General features: G+C 45.5%; 1 long non-coding RNA gene across 1 annotated transcript; it reads right to left on the bottom strand.

The window, feature by feature from the left end:
* Positions 1 to 11,152: 11,152 nt before the first annotated feature.
* LOC310891720 lies at positions 11,153 to 14,862 on the bottom strand. Its single transcript, XR_014577698.1, has 3 exons — positions 14,680 to 14,862; positions 14,012 to 14,165; positions 11,153 to 11,275 (listed from the first exon to the last, which is right to left on the bottom strand). It is a non-coding gene; the product is annotated as an uncharacterized lncRNA (long non-coding RNA).
* Positions 14,863 to 17,875: the final 3,013 nt, after the last annotated feature.

Raw genomic sequence — 17,875 nt, 5'->3', positions numbered from 1 at the left:
ACTGCATCCCCAGTGGTGCCAGTGCACTCTCTGGACTCACTGCACTGCATCCCCAGTGGTGCCAGTGCACTCTCTGGAGGCACTGCAGTGCATCCCCAGTGGTCCCAGTGCACTCTGTGGACTCACTGTACTGCATCCACAGTGGTGCCAGTGCACTCTCTGGACTCACTGCACTGCATCCCCAGTCGTGCCACTGCACTCTCTGGACTCACTGCAGTGCATCCCCAGTGGTGCCAGTGCACTCTCTGGACTCACAGCACTGCATCCCCAGTGGTGCCAGTGCACTCTCTGGACTAACTGAACTGAATCCCCGATTGATCCAGTGCACTCTCTGGACTCACTGCAGTGCATCCCCAGTGGTGCCAGTGCACTCTCTGGAGTCACTGCAGTGCATCCCCTGTGGTGCCAGTGCACTCTCTGGACTCACAGCACTGCATCCCCAGTGGTGCCAGTGCACTCTCTGTAGTCATTGCGCTGCATCCCCAGTGGTACCAGTACACTCTCTGGACTCACTGCACTGCATCCCCAGTGGGGCCAGTGCACTCTCAGGAGTCATTTCAGTGCATCCCCAGTGGTGCTAGTGCACTCTCTGGACTCACTGCACTGCATCCCCAGTGGTGCCAGTGCACTCTCTGGACTCACAGAACTGCATTCCCAGTGGTGCCAGTGCACTCTCTGGACTCACTGCACTGCATCCCCAGTGGTGCCAGTGCACTATCTGGACTCAATGCACTGCATCCCCAGTGGTGCCAGTGCACTCTCTGGACTCACTGCACTGCATCCCCAGTGGTGCCAGTGCACTCTCTGGACTCACCGCACTGCATCCCCAGTGGTGCCAGTGCACTCTCTGGAGTCTCTGCTGTGCATCCCCAGTGGTGCCAGTGCACTCTGTGGACTCACTGTACTGCATCCCCAGTGGTGCCAGTGCACTCTCTGGACTCACTGCAGTACATCCCCAATGGTGCCAGTGTACTCTCTGCACTCACTGCAGTGCATCCCCAGTGGTGCCAGTGCACTCTCTGGACTCACTGCAGTGCATCCCCAGTGGTGCCAGTTCACTCTCTGGAGTCACAGCACTGCATCCCCAGTGGTGCCAGTGCACTCTCTGGACTCACTGCACTGCATCCCCAGTGGTGCCAGTGCGCTCTCTGGACTGACTGCACTGCATCCCCAGTGGTGCCAGTGCACTCTGTGGACTCACTGTACTGCATCCACAGTGGTGCCAGTGCACTCTCTGGACTCACCGCACTGCATCCAGAGTGGTGCCAGTGCACTCTCTAGAGTCACTGCAGTGCATCCCCAGTGGTGCCAGTGCACTCTCTGGACTCACTGCACTGCATCCCCAGTGCTGACAGTGCACTCTCTGGAGTCACTGCAGTGCATCCCCAGTGGTGCCAGTGCACTCTGTGGACTCACTGTACTGCATCCCCAGTGGTGCCAGTGCACTCTCTGGACTCACCGCACTGCATCCAGAGTGGTGCCAGTGCACTCTCTGGACTCACTGCAGTGCATCCCCAGTGGTGCCAGTGCACTCTCTGGACTCACTGCAGTGCATCCCCCGTGGTGCCAGTGCACTCTCTGGACTCACTGCACTGCATCCCCAGTGGTGCCAGTGCACTCTCTGGACTCACTGCACTGCATCCCCAGTGGGGCCAGTGCACTCTATGTAGTCATTGCGCTGCATACCCAGTGGTGCCAGTGCACTCTCTGGACTCACTGCACTGCATCCCCAGTGGTGCCAGTACACTCTCTGGAGTCACTGCAGTGCATCACCAGTGGTGCCAGTGCACTCTCTGCACTCACTGCACTGCATCCCCAGTGGTGCCAGTGCACTCTCTGGACTCACTGCAGTGCATCCCCAGTGGTGCCAGTGCACTCTCTGGACTCCCTGCACTGCATCCCCAGTGGTGCCAGTGCACTCTCTGGACTCACAGCAGTGCATCCCCAGTGGTGCCAGTGCACTCTCTGGACTCACTGCAGTGCATCCCCAGTGGTGCCAGTGCACTCTCTGGACTCACTGCACTGCATCCCCAGTGTTGCCAGTGCACTCTCTGGAGTCTCTGCAGTGCATCCCCAAGGTGCCAGTGCACTCTGTGGACTCACTGTACTGCATCCCCAGTGGTGCCAGTGCACTCTCTGGACTCACTGCAGTACATCCCCAATTGTGCCAGTGTACTCTCTGCACTCACTGCAGTGCATCCCCAGTGGTGCCAGTGCACTCTCTGGACTCACTGCAGTGCATCCCCAGTGGTGCCAGTGCACTCTCTGGAGTCTCTGCAGTGCATCTCCAGTGGTGCCAGTGCACTCTCTGGACTCACTGCACTGCATCCCCAGTGGTGCCAGTGCACTCTCTGGACTAACTGAACTGCATCCCCAATTGATCCAGTGCACTCTCTGGACTCACTGCACTGCATCCCCAGTGGTGCCAGTGCACTCTCTGGACTCACTGCAGTGCATCCCCAGTGGTCCCAGTGCACTCTGTGGACTCACTGTACTGCATCCACAGTGGTGCCAGTGCACTCTCTGGACTCACCGCACTGCATCCAGAGTGGTGCCAGTGCACTCTCTGGACTCACTGCACTGCATTCCCAGTGGTGCCAGTGCACTCTCTGGACTCACTGCAGTGCATCCCCAGTGGTGCCAGTGCACTCTCTGGACTCACTGCACTGCATCCCCAGTGGTGCCAGTACTCTCTCTGGACTCACAGCACTGCATCCCCAGTGGTGCCAGTGCACTCTCTGGACTCACTGCACTGCATCCCCAGTGGTGCCAGTGCACTCTCTGGACTCACTGCACTGCATCCCCAGTGGTGCCAGTGCACTCTCTGGACTCACTGCACTGCATCACCAGTGGTGCCAGTGCACTCTCTGGAGTCACTGCACTGCATCCAGAGTGGTGCCAGTGCACTCTCTGGACTCACCGCACTGCATCCCCAGTGGTGCCAGTGCACTCTCTGGACTTACAGCACTGCATCCCCATTGGTGCCAGTGCACTCTCTGGACTCACTGCAGTGCATCCCCAGTGGTGCCAGTGCACTCTCTGGACTCACTGCAGTGCATCCCCAGTGGTGCCAGTGCACTCTCTGTAGTCATTGCGCTGCATCCCCAGTAGTGCCAGGGCACTCTCTGGACTCACTGCACTGCATCACCAGTGGTGCCAGTGCGCTCTCTGGAGTCACTGCAGTGCTTCCCCAGTGGTGCCAGTGCACTCTCTGGACTCACTGCACTGCATCACCAGTGGTGCCGGTGCACTCTCTAGAGTCACTGCAGTGCATCCCCAGTGGTGCCAGTGCACTCTCTGGAGTCTCTGCAGTGCATCTCCAGTGGTGCCAGGGCACTCTCTAGTGTCACTGCACTGCATCCCCAGTGGTGCCAGTGCACTCTGTGGACTCACTGTACTGCATCCCCAGTGGTGCCAGTGCACTCTCTGGACTCACTGCAGTGCATCCCCAGTGGTGCCAGTGCACTCTCTGGACTCACTGCAGTGCATCCCCAGTGGTGCCAGTGCACTCTCTGGACTCACTGCAGTGCATCCCCAGTGGTGCCAGTGCACTCACTGGACTCACTGCAGTGCATCCCCAGTGGTGCCAGTGCACTCTCTGGAGTCACTGCACTGCATCCCCAGTGGTGCCAGTGCACTCTCTGGACTCACTGCACTGCATCCCCAGTGGTGCCAGTGCACTCTCTGGAGGCACTGCAGTGCATCCCCAGTGGTGCCAGTGCACTCTGTGGACTCACTGTACTGCATCCCCAGGGTGCCAGTGCACTCTCTGGACTCACCGCACTGCATCCAGAGTGGTACCAGTGCGCTCTCTGGAGTCACTGCAGTGCTTCCCCAGTGGTGCCAGTGCACTCTCTGGACTCACTGCACTGCATCCCCAGTGGTGCCGGTACACTCTCTAGAGTCACTGCAGTGTATCCCCAGTGGTGCCAGTGCACTCTCTGGAGTCTCTGCAGTGCATCTCCAGTGGTGCCAGGGCACTCTCTGGACTCACTGCACTGCATCCCCAGTGGTGCCAGGGCACTCTCTGGACTCACTGCACTGCATCCCCAGTGGTGCCAGTGCACTCTCTGGACTCACTGCACTGCATCCCCAGTGCTGACAGTGCATTCTCTAGACTCACTGCACTGCATCCCCAGTGGTGCCAGTGCACTCTCTGGACTCACTGCAGTGCATCCCCAGAGGTGCCAGTGCACTCTCTGGACTCACTGCACTGCATCCCCAGTGGTGCCAGTGCACTCTCTGGAGTCTCTGCAGTGCATCCCCAGTGGTGCCAGTGCACTCTGTGGACTCACTGTACTGCATCCCCAGTGGTGCCAGTGCACTCTCTGGACTCACTGCATTACATCCCCAATGGTGCCAGTGTACTCTCTGGACTCACTGCAGTGCATCCCCAGTGGTGCCAGTGCACTCTCTGGACTCACTGCAGTGCATCCCCAGTAGTGCCAGTGCACTCTCTGGACTAACTGAACTGCATCCCCAATTGATCCAGTGCACTCTCTGGAGTCACTGCACTGCATCCCCAGTGGTGCCAGTGCACTCTCTGGACTCACTGCAGTGCATCACCAGTGGTGCCAGTGCACTCTGTGGACTCACTGTACTGCATCCACAGTGGTGCCAGTGCACTCTCTGGACTCACCGCACTGCATCCAGAGTGGTGCCAGTGCACTCTCTGGACTCACTGCACTGCATTCCCAGTGGTGCCAGTGCACTCTCTGGACTCACTGCACTGCATCCCCACTGGTGCCTTTGCACTCTCTGGTCTCACTGCACTGCATCCCCATAAGTTCAAACGCTGCTTTATTTATTTATTTAAATGCCATTTTTCTTATTTAGAAGGATTTCCATGGGTGACAGGCCTTTAATGACACTCACGACTCAGAAACATTTGCCGATGCAGTCAAACGGTGTCTATTAACGCGATGCACTGAAGTTAATTGGTATTAAAAATGAGCCAAAACGAAAGGCAAGTATCTGCGTGTCCAGCAGAATGACAGCGATCATCACCATTTGATCAACCTTCCCTGTGAGGTCTATCTGCAAGTTACTTTGAGGTAGTGCTAGAAAGAAGCAGTTAGTCCAGAGCATCCCTGCAAAAAGAAACATCCACGGCTTAAGTACCATTTACTCTTTTGGTATCCTTTTAAGTACTTTTTACCCGTTTCGGACTCCTGCCTTTTCCCGGCTCACTGATGACAGCATTAGTAGCCCCTCAAGCTACTGTCCTACAGCCTTTCCCATCAGTGAAGAGATAGGAAAAACCCCACTACTTCTTGGAAGAGAAAACCAGCAGGTTTTTGAATAAAAGCACTCTCTGTTGCAGCTAGGTACAACGAAAAGAGTTTATGAAATCATTACGGGACATTCTTGTAGAAAACTTCCTCAAGCTTGGAAGAAAAAAAAACATTTCAGCTAAGTAAAACAGAAAATAACTGGAAGAAGTGAAGTCTGGTGGTGTTGGAAAAGTTGCTTCAAAGACTTGTTTAATTAAAAAGAAGGAAAAAAGCAAGTTCCTACTGCAATCCCATCTTTGTCAAACTGATGGCGGGCACCAGTACGATGTGTTCAGCTAACACAGGCTGGAAGTTGTAACTGCAGCTGTGAAGTTTACCCAGTAAAAAGACTCCGCAAAGCATTCTAGCAGTTCCGATGCAATCACTGCTTCCTGAATTTGTGACTCACGGTTAACACGGCAGTACAGGAAGAAGTCTGGCATTCACTGCGCTCTTACGGTAAAGAATCTGCACTGCGCACACCATCCCAAGCCAGGTATGCGCTCCTAACAGGAAAGGACGATAGGCTGATAAGTCTCAGCAGAGGGAAAAAGACATCAGAGAACTACTTTATAACAGCAGCACGCGGGCTGCAACCAACGTTCTCTTCCTCTCATCATTTTCATTTCTGTGGACTCCAAGAGAATACACTCCCAACATTTTTCAGCTCTGGAGAACAAACAGCCCAACCAATCTCATTCACTGAACTACAAAACTGGTATTTTCGCTATCTAGTCCGGAAAAGGAGGCGCACGTCTCTAACGTACAGTGTAGAGACCTTGTTAATAGGCAAAGTCTGCATAAAATAGGTGGCCACAGCCTGATTTTCTGACGTTCAGGGCCTTGGGTCACACACCACCACAGCATCAGACTTAATGAAGTCACCAATCTATGTGGGCCTCTCGTTACACAGGTCACATGTTATGGACCAACCTCTCAAAGGCCAAAAACCAGCACTGATACTGCCGGGCCAACACATATCTGTAGCATCCCATTTCTGGGTGACAACACAATGAATGTTTCCACAAAGTACTCGATGCAACCTAACTACTGTGTTTGGTGATGCAAAGCAAGCCGTGTCAAAGCAGCGTAGCACCCAGGCACATTCCTGGAAGATGTTTTGCTGCTCACGTTGAAGAAAATAGATAAAAAAATCCTGTGCAGTTTGCACTTCTGAGCTCAAGTACCACAGCTATGCACTACAATTGAAGTGGCATCAAAGCTTGTAAGGTTTTGAAGCTTCAGCACTGCCATCCAAATTCAAGGAGGCTGCATCTATTATCTTGAATTTGCCCCAGCTCAGTCCCCTGAAACAATTCCATAGACACGTACAAGCAACCCTTTTCCCACCCAGATTCTTTGCTTCATCTATTCCACCTCTACCTTGTGTCATATTCTTATTAATCTGCCCCTCAAAAGACTCCCTGGCTCACACAAAGAAGCAACCCAACAAATCCCTGTTCCCAGCCACGTTGCTTTCATGCTTTGGGAAGAGTTAACTGCAACAGCTCTAACTGTGATGCCACCTCACCCCCTCCACCTATGTGAGGTTCTTTGCCTTCTGTCTCCTCCTACATGTACACCTGCACTAGAACCAGGAAGAATGTGCTTCCTACAATACTCCAAGAGCCTCTTCTGTTTCAGGATGTCATCATTTCAATTCAGGACTGAAAGTATTCCTAGCAAAAACCCAACAGCTAATAGCTAACAGAAGCAGTTGCTGGTGATCAGCTACAAGTAACCTGGAAGTACTGAGGAGTCACAAAAGAGAATTTGCATTACATTTAAGAACAGCATGCAGCTTAGGACCACTGCTTTCACTGACTACACTAAGCCATAAAAAAGAATTGGATTCTTACCTGCCATCACAGCAATTATGGTTTATGTTGCCCCCAAAACACACACGGCAGTACCAGAACTGTGTCAACTAGCTTTAACAGCTTCCCCAGCTATTAAGTACAGTAATTTCTGCTTCCTTTTTTTTCTTGGAGGAATATTCTTTTGTTTCCAGCCTCACTTACTTATTATACACACTGTTAATTAGCAACTATTTCTCCATACTCATAGGGTTATGGAGTCCCTATGACTGGAAAAGACTCTGTACCCTTCAAGATAAGAACAGCATAAAGGCAGCAACTCGCAAGACTGCTCTAGCTTAAAGCAAAGCTTTCCTCATTGCTCTCATCTCCTTTGACTTGAGTACTGTCATCCTTCTACCAGAGCTTTAAAAACTTCATTACCACGAATGAAGGAAGACCAGAGCAATCAGAGAGGGTAGCAGAGGGTATAACTTAAGGAGCTGTTACTAGGATTTTTTTGTTGTTCCTGGTGGACTATTTTTCTCCTTGCCAGCAAGGAGGGAAAACCAGCAAGTTGTTTTCTCCAAGATTTTTTTTTTTTTAGGTTTAAGAACACGGATTATGTTGTAGCAATTTCTTCGCTGTAAAACGTCAGCTGAGAAGTCTAACAGTAAGAAGGGCAAGGGAAAACTGAATGCTGATGCAGAGAGTGCCAGCAGACATCATCCTCATTCCATGGGATGTTTGTAGCTATGGCAGTTGAAGTCTACACTTCCATATGCTTAACATACCCTATTTATAAGCCAATTTTAGCTGACCTAGCATGTATCAGTAGTACAGTTAGAGCCAGCAGCCTGCAGGAAAAAGTGGGCACAGGTGTTTCCATAGCAAGGCCTGTGAGTGTCTCCCATACATACTTCCAGTCTAAGCAAGCACATGAAAGGCTTGGCTTGTCGCTTACCTAAGGAACCAGGAAAACAAGGGGAAGCTAGATTTTGCTTGTGTCCTAATGCCCATATAAAAATAAAGACAGATGAAATACCCTTACTACCTTGTTAAATTCCATAAGCCGGAAGAGAACGTGCTGCACACAGGTACAAGTAAAATCTCTTGCTGGCAGGTTTGCAGAAACAAATTTTTTATTTACACAGGCAAGTCTATCTTTAGACCCCATTTACCTCTTTACATTTCTCGAATATTTACATGACTTCATGATGCTCCAAGAAGGGAGTGATGAACAAAAAGATTACAGAAACTGTCAAAAGCATAGCAAAAAAAACCCAACCTATCATTGTGCTTTAAAACTTATGAGCTAGAATAATGTAGAAGAAATGTAGTTTTAGCACTTTGGTCCTAACGGTCATGCTCTAGAAGACACTTAAATAGCAGAGGGGATTTCAGAAGTGACCGTATCCAGAGGTTGCCAGTGACAATTCATGAGTGAATCGTAGAGTTCTTCGCTTGTCTCCGTGAATTGTCTGTTCATTTCATCAACATCCAAGTAGAGCTGTGGATCTGAAAATAAAAGCCTGGTAAGTCCAAGTATCAAATCTGAGGCATGCACACAAAAAAACTTCATGTGAAATGGCTAATAAAATGTATTTTAAGCTAAGTGTAATAAGCTATTAGATCTACTAATTTTAGTGAGGTATTTAGTCCTCTAAAATTTTGAGCCTCACAGCTCCAACTTTTGGGAATTTGTATATTAGAAGGCTGGGACTAGAACTGTCTTTCAAGATAAAGACAAAGACAATGTTTAAGATAGTAAAGATAACGTTTAAGGATAATCAGCCATGAAACCCTCCCAAGAGTCATTTAATTCACTTCTACGGCAATACACGTTACATAGGATAGTTTCTAAACACTAACACAAAATGCCTCCACGTGAGGTACTTTGCAAACCTTCCAGGACACAAATATGTTTTGTACCGTATTTGTAAGTGCAAGCTGAATCCTCCTTTTGGAATCTGCAACATAAGCTTTTACCTCAGGGTGGAGAACAAAGCTTTTGCATATTACTGAGTTTCTAATATAAAATCTGTTTAGCGGAACCAATACAAAGAACAAAATTCTGTCTTAGACCATTTTCAAATGGGAATGAAGGCACAGGTACAAGAAACCTGCTGCGAAGCATTGACAGTGTCCCGTTTTACTTGATGCGGTCAGTGTATGCTGTATCAGCTTTAAAACCCCAGCTGATTGCAGATCAACCCCACAGAGGTTTGACCTCAGCTGAACTTTCAAGATGTTCTTCATCCAGTAGAGGTTGGCTTGTATTGTTAAAAGGCACAAGGATGGCTAAACTCAAGTGACAATGATAGAACCCTTATTACCGTCAGTAATTAGGTCATCACCGATTGCAGTCATAACTGAAGATTCCTGAAAGACAGAAAAGGCTAAGTTTAATCATAACTCATTTCAGAAAGCATCACAGATTCAAAGTGCTGCAGTCTCAACCCATTCCTTCTTCCTACAACTACAAGGATAGATGGCATTTTATCTACTTATTTTTAGAAGAAAGCCAATATTGCAGTACAGGTTGGAAGGGACCTCCGGAGGTCACAACTAATACATTGACCACGATAAGACCACTTACAACAACTGTTTAATTTGCTTTAAGCAAAGCAAATCAGAAGAACAGGAACAGAAGAAGCGTACGCAATTATGCTGTCAAAACCATTCTTTGGTATGCGTGAACAAATAATGGTGTATAAATCACTAATTCTATGGATTTACTATTTAAGCACTTAAATACAAACACCTCTGAATGGAATCTGCTCTTTTAACTTCACACTAAGCAGAAAGCATGTTTTCAACTTCGGATTCTTTTTGCTGATTCACACAAATCTGTACAACATATTATCTGTGAAATATTTTCTTTACAGCAAGCGTGCACTATCTTTACCTCAAAAACAGCTGGAGCCATTAAAGAATCTCCTAAAGAGCAGTCTCCAACAGCTTGCATGCTGTCATAGGGAGCATAGGAGCTGTAGTTGTAGTCAGCGTAAGCATCGTAACTCCGCTGCGAGTAGTAGTTCTGGTAATCTTGGCAATAAGCATTATAGTTGTATGACTGGTACCGCTGCAATTCTGCTTTCAGTCTGAAACATGAGAAGTTGCATACAGTCAGAGAACAAGAGACTGTAAACACAGTTCTGAACTTAAACAATTTGTCAGCTTACATACTTCAAAACTTAAAAGGAAGCTTTCCTAAACAGTCACCTAAGTGACAGCTTAAATCACAGCTCAAAACCTCATTTCTATAGAAGCAAGCATCCTCACCTTTGCCAATACCAGAAGGAATTGTTCTCATGGATTAACTCCAGAGCCTTGACATGGTTACCTGTACACATCAAGTATTTTTAGCGTTGGCATAAGCAAGCTGCTGCTAAGTCTCTGTGCTTTGCTAAAGACTGATTTAAGACCAGAGACATTTATCAAGCACAGCTGCTTTAAAGATGCAGTCTTAACCCTTCTATCTTTTGTTTGGTTAATTAATAGATCTTATTTCCAGAAAGAAGTGAATGGAGTCAGATTATCCATTTCCATTGGTTCTTAAGAAGAAAGGGCCTGCTGATTAGATTTCACTACTTTCCCTTTCAAGATTTTCTCAGGGGCAGCTTCAGACTAATGACAAGAACCAAGACAAGTGCTATCTGTACTAAAACTGAGGTACACTGCATAAAGAACATTCAGATAACCCAGCTGCATATTCAAAAAAAACCGCTGTTTAGACTTGTCTTCACTGATTCTGTACAGGCAGACCTCCTGTGTTTGCAGTGCCCAGTTTCTCTGACTTGAATTGGGGATGCAGAGAAGTGAGTTCTATGCTTTTGGGGAAGAATACAAGCTGAAGGCATTCTGAAATAGCTTCCAAACTCAGCAAACATGAGGGACAAACTAATCCAATGGCTGGGTATTTCAATGCTAAGAGAGCACGGTACTCAGCCATTCAGAAACGTATTACTGATGTGTATTTTAATACCTACATTTGTTTCAATACTGCAAAGCTACACAAGTTCTAATAAAGAGGTAATCCATTGTCTTGTTACTGTAGTAAACAAACAGAAGATACATCATCTTAGGTCTTCTGCTTCCAACTGCACTCTTCCTACATACAGTTGTGTAGGGAAGGAAAATCTGAAAATACTGTTGACGTTCTTCTGGATAGCCGAAGCAAGAAAACATGTTTGTGGCTTATTCCTGTTTTCAAAATAAAACAATATTAATTTAATCAAAAAATTTTGGCAAAGAAGTTTGGACAGTGCTCTCTTGGAGAAGAGCATTTCCATTCTAAAGCAGAAGGAGGCAACATTTGCAGAATTATGCTAGGTAAACAGAAACAGAAGTGTCATTTTTTACTATTTAACAGAACACACAAGCTAACCTCATGAACATACTGAAATTGTTTATATGAAGTCCTGTTTTGTCAGTATCCTGGATCAGAGTTCATCAAATTTGGTATCAATTCTTTAACCGTTCAGAGACCTGAATTGCCTTAAATAAGTGATAGAACTGAGCCGGTAGAGTAAGAAACCCTCTCAGGAAGTGCTAAGCTTTAAACTCCCCATTGCCCTAAGCTCATGAAAAGCAAAGAATAGCATTCTAAACCTGTTCTAGTAATAACGCCTTTGGCTATCTCCCTGCGTTCCCATTTTTCCCCCCCACTTCTTTCCTGTCAACCCACTATAAAACTAGTTATGTGCTTCTCTCAAACTAGAGGGAAAGCTCTAAGAACAAGAACTCCCTAGCATATAAAACCACTTGTTGTCCCTTCTACCTTATGCAGGCCCAAACCTGAAAATATTTACCAATGCATTCAGCTTTGCTACTGTTGAGAAACAAGGCTGGTTACAATGGCAGCTAAGCCCAAGTTGCGCTGTCTGGCTAGACTTAACAGTTGGATTCCCCCAGCCATCCTGAAGCAGGTTGATGAATCCAGGGAGTCAAAACATAGGACTTCTGCATTTCTGGTTTTGTAGACTGCATCCTGTGTACAGCCACTACAGCAAGGGCCACAGACTTTCCAAAGGCAGAGCTACAAGAATCTGATTATTTAGAATAACTGTATCAATGCACAACTCCTTGGTTACCTTTTAGAAATTCCTATGCTCAGCCGGATTCCTTTTCCCCCCAGACCTGGTGCGTTCTGGCAGTCTTGCAGTGCCCTCATCTGATCACCTTGCTCACCAAATCTGACATAGGCATACCCTCTACTATTTTCAAAAGGGAGAAAACCAATTCTGGTATGCATAACAGTTACAAAGCTAACGAATTCAGTTTCTGTCTTCTACAAAAAACAGAAGATAGCAGCTACTATAGCTTCTATTACTTAAGCAACCTCTCTGGCATGTGCACGTGCACAGAAAAGGCTTTCACCAAATTAAAAAACTTGGGCCAGAAGCAAAAAGCTTATTCCTTGGTAGCATTAAGATGCAACTCACTGAGAGCCAGCAAAACAATACATTTTAAGTGCTCTCTGCATAAGTAATCAGATTCCATATTTCTGCATATACAGCAGTTAATCAGTTAGCACTAACCCACTCCTTTTGGAGCCACAAACTTTATTGGTCACAAACACCAAGAGCTGGCTGTAATTATCTGAACCAGTATTAACCGGTACCTCTGAACTCTTCAAACAAAAATATCTTTCAGGTGCTCTTAGAAGAACAACATCAATTGCCTGCAACAATTTGATGGCTTTGCTAAACGGAGCACTGAAAAGCACAGTGGTACAGTTTCTTTTGTAGCCTGTTCAGAAATTATAGCCCCATGCCTACAGCTTCAAATCAGGCCAAGCTTACCAGCCCAACTCTTACAGCTTAAGTTCACTGCACTCGAATGCCTTCAAGATGTGCTTTTAGGAGCCATGGAGAAGAACCCTCTGGTAAGACCACCATTATAAAGTACTGAGTGTTGTTTTACACTTAAAATAGAACTATCTGTTACAGTCATTCATCAGCTTTCCCTAGGCTGCTGCTCTCTCACTACTGAATGTGATCCTGCTTTCAGTTTCCCACTAACTTTTTCCCCCAGCGTTTATGGCCTCTTTTCATCTACGACACTTTTAAGGGACTACACCGTGTTGAAAAATGCTGGTTAACATTTCCTTTTACACAAGGTGCCTCATCGAATTTTCCTGACTAAACCAAACCCCAGAACCTTAACTAGAAGAGGAAGCACACAAACACACACGCCTCCCTGGCCACCATATCTCCCCAAAACATATCTGTTCAGTAACAGACCAACTGTAAGAATACTGCGATTAAAATCAGTATAGCTCTATACACTGCTTTTGTTCGGGATTACTAGCTAATGTCCTTTCCCTTACCCCTTCTGGAATTAATACTGAATTCTGTACTCCAAAACGCGGTTCTTAAGTCATACAAATGACATTTAACAATCAGAATTTTTCCACACAGTGATCCTCAATAAAAACTTCAATCCTCTACTGCAGTCTTTCAACAAATTAAAGGAATACAAAACTGGCTAATAACTGTTCAGTGATTTTTGGACCTTTGTAGCACTAGAGTAACAGCAGTACACTCTGCAGCATAGTTGCAAGTACGTGGGAATAATCTCTTTTTTTCTCTGAAAGGTGTGAGGCCTCTATTTCACCCTACTAAAGATTTTACCACCAACTGTACTGCTAGCATTGAGACACTGCAACTTCTGTGCTTGTATGAGATGCAGGACAGGTTCCTTAAGGTGTCGCAATTTTTTGTCTAAACCTAGTGTTGAGATCAAAAAAGGGATTGCTACTAATTGCGTACGTATCAATAACCAGGACAGAAGACATGCTGCATATAGGAATTAAACTTTTTCTAAAGCTCTAGTACATGAACATATCAAATCCCGCAGATTTTTTCTAGTATGGTTTCAGAGGTCTTACTTGATGGACATAAGCGCACAAGTGAAGACAAAAGATACTCTGTTTACCTGAAGTACTGGTTTGCAAGTACTGCTTCTCTTCTGTCCTTCCCAAAATAAACTGTGAGGCAGCTGCAGACTCTGCACCTGAACACTCTGAGTGAACACCGAATGTAAATGATGGCAAGGCAGCATTTTGTGGACGCAGCCGCAGCACCAAAGCCTGCAGAAATAAGTGAATGTCAAGTCCGTAACCCACGGTGTATCTGCAGTACGTGAAGGTTTGAACTACATTCTAGTCCTGATCTTTCCAGTCAAAACTGTTTAACAAACAACCCACCAAACAGTAAAACAAACAAGAAAACCCCATGCTTCCTCTCTACATAAAACTTTTCACAACTGTGTTTTCTGCCCACCACCTGGCTTTAAAAAGTATACGAACTTCTTTGACAGATCATGTTTTTAGTCTGAACTCCAAATGAACAACGTGTAGGGCATGTAAAGAACAAGCACGTCATTAATGAAAGCTTTTCTCTAAAAAGGATAAACTTATTCTTGGGGAAAAGTGTGGAAACAGATGTTATCTAGGCAATATTCCTACAGGAAAAACGAATAATTTTGCCACACCTCAAAGGAAAAAATAATTGTGCTTAACAGGTAAGAAAATAAAAAAAATCAGAGCAAACCAAAAAATAAATCACAGAATATGCATCCTCATTTTAATCATTAAGTATTACCTCTGAGCTCTGCTTTGGTGCTTGGCTTTGCACTTTCACAGGCTACACACTTCGTGGCCTCTGCTTTGTTTTGAACCAAGCAGGTCTCCCAATCCCAGCTTCCTTCGGGCTTCTTGAATTTGTCTAAATCCAGAAATTCTCCAGAAGGAGCAGAAAATGCAGATGCACTGCTACTGGTCACAGGTGTTGGACCCTCTGTGAGACAAACAAGACAGTTAACCATCCTGTTTGAACATGAACTATAAAATGAACATTAACTTTTAAATTTGATTTGTCAAATCCCACAGAAATGTTCAAAATTACTCCACAACTCCCCCCCCCCCGCCCCTGAAAAAAATAAAAGCCACCAAAAACCCACAAAGAAACAAACAAACAAACAAAAAAACCAGAGTGGAACTCAAAGCTTCCAAACAACACACAACTCTGTTCAGCACACAAGCTTCTGCTGCTGTTGACCACAGTGTAACCTCCATAAAGAGGCCTGACAGGTGCCTTTTAAAAAAAAAGGTGCCTTTTAAGAGAGAAGCAGAAGATAACGCTTCAAATTCAAAACCGGAAAAACAAGAATGGCTCTTCCCTTCCACGGCACACGCAGAAAACTTTTATCCTAGTATTACTTGCATCGCTCTTCCTCTTGACAAGTGCAACGTAACCGTGCAATTCACTGCACCATGGTCACAGTAAACCCCTCATTTCCAAAATTCCTCCTTGCAATGGCAAGAGCCTCAGACAAAGATGCCGACTGACCGCTCAGAGGTTGGAAGTCCAAGAGAATCAACTCTGTCTGAAATCCATTATCTTACCTCATGAAATTTCAGTCTTACCGCACAGGATGAATACAAAAGCCCGGTCTAGTCCATCTTAATTTGTTTCTTCCACGATATATTTGCACAGGTGTTTTTCGATGTAATGGCATGTTAAATGACATTTAGAGTCAAAGTTAGAATTAGAATCGTATTTTAAAAACAATACAACCACGCTCAAAATCAATTACGGTCACACACAATGGGAAACAACCCAGTACTGCCCTGAAGAAGTTACCCAGCGGGTCACTCGCTTTCTTGAAGCCTACCACTGACCTTCATAGGCATCTCTCTGCTTTAGCTTAAGACTAGTTAAGACTACACTGTCTTGAAATCTGGCTTCACATCTCCCCTCAATTACATACAAACGGTGAGTAGAGGCATTTTGGACACATTCTGTAATTTTTTTTACTTATTTTTTGAAAGAGAAAAACGCAGTCATTTTTAACTCTTTCTATGGAGTTCTCATTTTCGCCAGTGAAAAATCACTATGTTGTTTTTAAATTAAGTCACCCACTTCAGCCATCTTCCCTCACCAGCTGCAAAGCCGGGGGTATCTGCATTGATCCAGCTCCGTACTAATACATTTCACAATCAGTTCAATTTATGCGACAGGCTGGAACCTGGGCTGAGACCTCTGAAGTGCCTGTAAACCAATCCTGCAGACAGCCGCTAACCCATCAACCGTACCTGGGAATCGTGTTGCTTAAAATATTCCATATATGCAACGTACTTTTATTCTGTACAAGATTCACAGAGGCTAGGATGGAAACAACAGGAAAAAAAGGACCATACCTGGTTTCTCAGACTGACAGGCTACACATTTGTTATCTTCCGTCTTATTTGGTACAAGGCATATTCCACAGTCCCAAGAGCCTTTCGCCTTCTTAAATTTGTCTCCAAAGCCCAGAGTGGCTGTTGTGTCAGTGCTGCTCGAGGAGGATGTCACTGTCACCGAGCTGTCTGTGACCACTGGTCATGTCAGAGCAGGCATTACTCCCGTTCCAGGTTTTGGTGTCTCACATGCTATACATTTTGTAGCTTCCGGTTTGTTTTGGACAAGACATGTATCACAATCCCACGTTCCAGGTACTGTTTTGAATTTGTCTCCAAAGCCCAGCATCCCTGCTGGGGGCGCTGCTGGCTTTGAGGTGTCGCATTGACTTGAACTTACTGTCTGTTTCATACTCTCAACTGTTGACGCTTTAGTAGCTTGACAAGTTACACATTTGTCCTTTATGTCTTTGTTTTGCAGAAAAGGGTCACATGTATCAGATTGCCAGTACGATGCTTGTTTAGAAGTCTCTTTACCTGCAGAAAAAGTTGTTATTGCAGGCCTAGTATAAACCACTGTGCTTGTTGTAGGTTGCGCAGACGTAGAAGAGCGTGTTTTCAACAATCCAAAGTCTAGGAAGCAAGAAAAAAAAGTCTTCCTGTTAGCGCAGCACCTCACTACATGTAACTAAGTGACTTTACTAGAGGGCAAAAATTTCAACTCAGGTGCCAATGGTTACAACTAGACATTCAGACCGAGCGCAACAGGAAGTCCCCAGAAATCTTATCTAAACGGATGAAATTTCATCTGCTGCACTGGGTCACAACAGAACATTTCGTTAAAGCTTCATTTAACTCTTTGTTTCCAAGCAAGCTTTAAATCAACATTTTCACTGGTCGATACAAGTACAAACAGACAGTAGCTGACTGAAATCTGACAGTCCAACGTGGAATGGAAATAATACAATTTGATTAAGACGCGATGCCCAATCGAATCAAATTTCTAAAGCTCCTCCTTCCGTAGCAGATGACTCAAATCTACTCCAGTAACTGTACAGAAGTTTGTACTCGGAGCAGCAATCCATGCGGTATTTTCCCACAGATGCTGAATATTAATTAAATAATAAAAACTCAAGACAATTGAACAACTGTCTAATTTTCTATAATCTTTTTCAAAATGCATCGGACACAGGACAACTCCTTATTTAAAAGGTGGCAATTTTAACAGGAAAGACAAGCTACTAATACAGAAAGACTAAAGGAAATGCATCTTAAACAGCAGCTCAAGTTGCTTGTAAATCTACCTTGAACATAGTTGTTTTGTGGTTTGTTTGTTGGGTTTTTTTTAGTCAAAAATGAAGTCTTTGAACAATGTGGATTTAGATTCTGCTTCTTTTAAACCAATAAAGAAAGTGAATGTCACTTCACTCAGAGGTCTTTCCTTAAACAAAATGCACAATGTATTTTCTCTCACTTAGCTCTTTCCAACAGAGAAATGTGCTGCCTTCTTAACAAGTATGTAAGTTAGAAGAAGACTTTTGGGAAAAGATCAAATTCAATAAAGCCCTTTTTCTTAAAAGATATCTTTTCCACAGACACACTTTATGAAACTGTTGAAA

The sequence above is a fragment of the Anser anser genome, assembly GCF_964211835.1.
Source record: "Anser anser genome assembly, contig: HAP1_SCAFFOLD_71, whole genome shotgun sequence".
NCBI classification, from domain to species: Eukaryota; Metazoa; Chordata; class Aves; order Anseriformes; family Anatidae; genus Anser; species Anser anser.
Note: the sequence above shows the minus strand (reverse complement) of the source record. Positions and strands in the feature narration are given on the sequence as shown.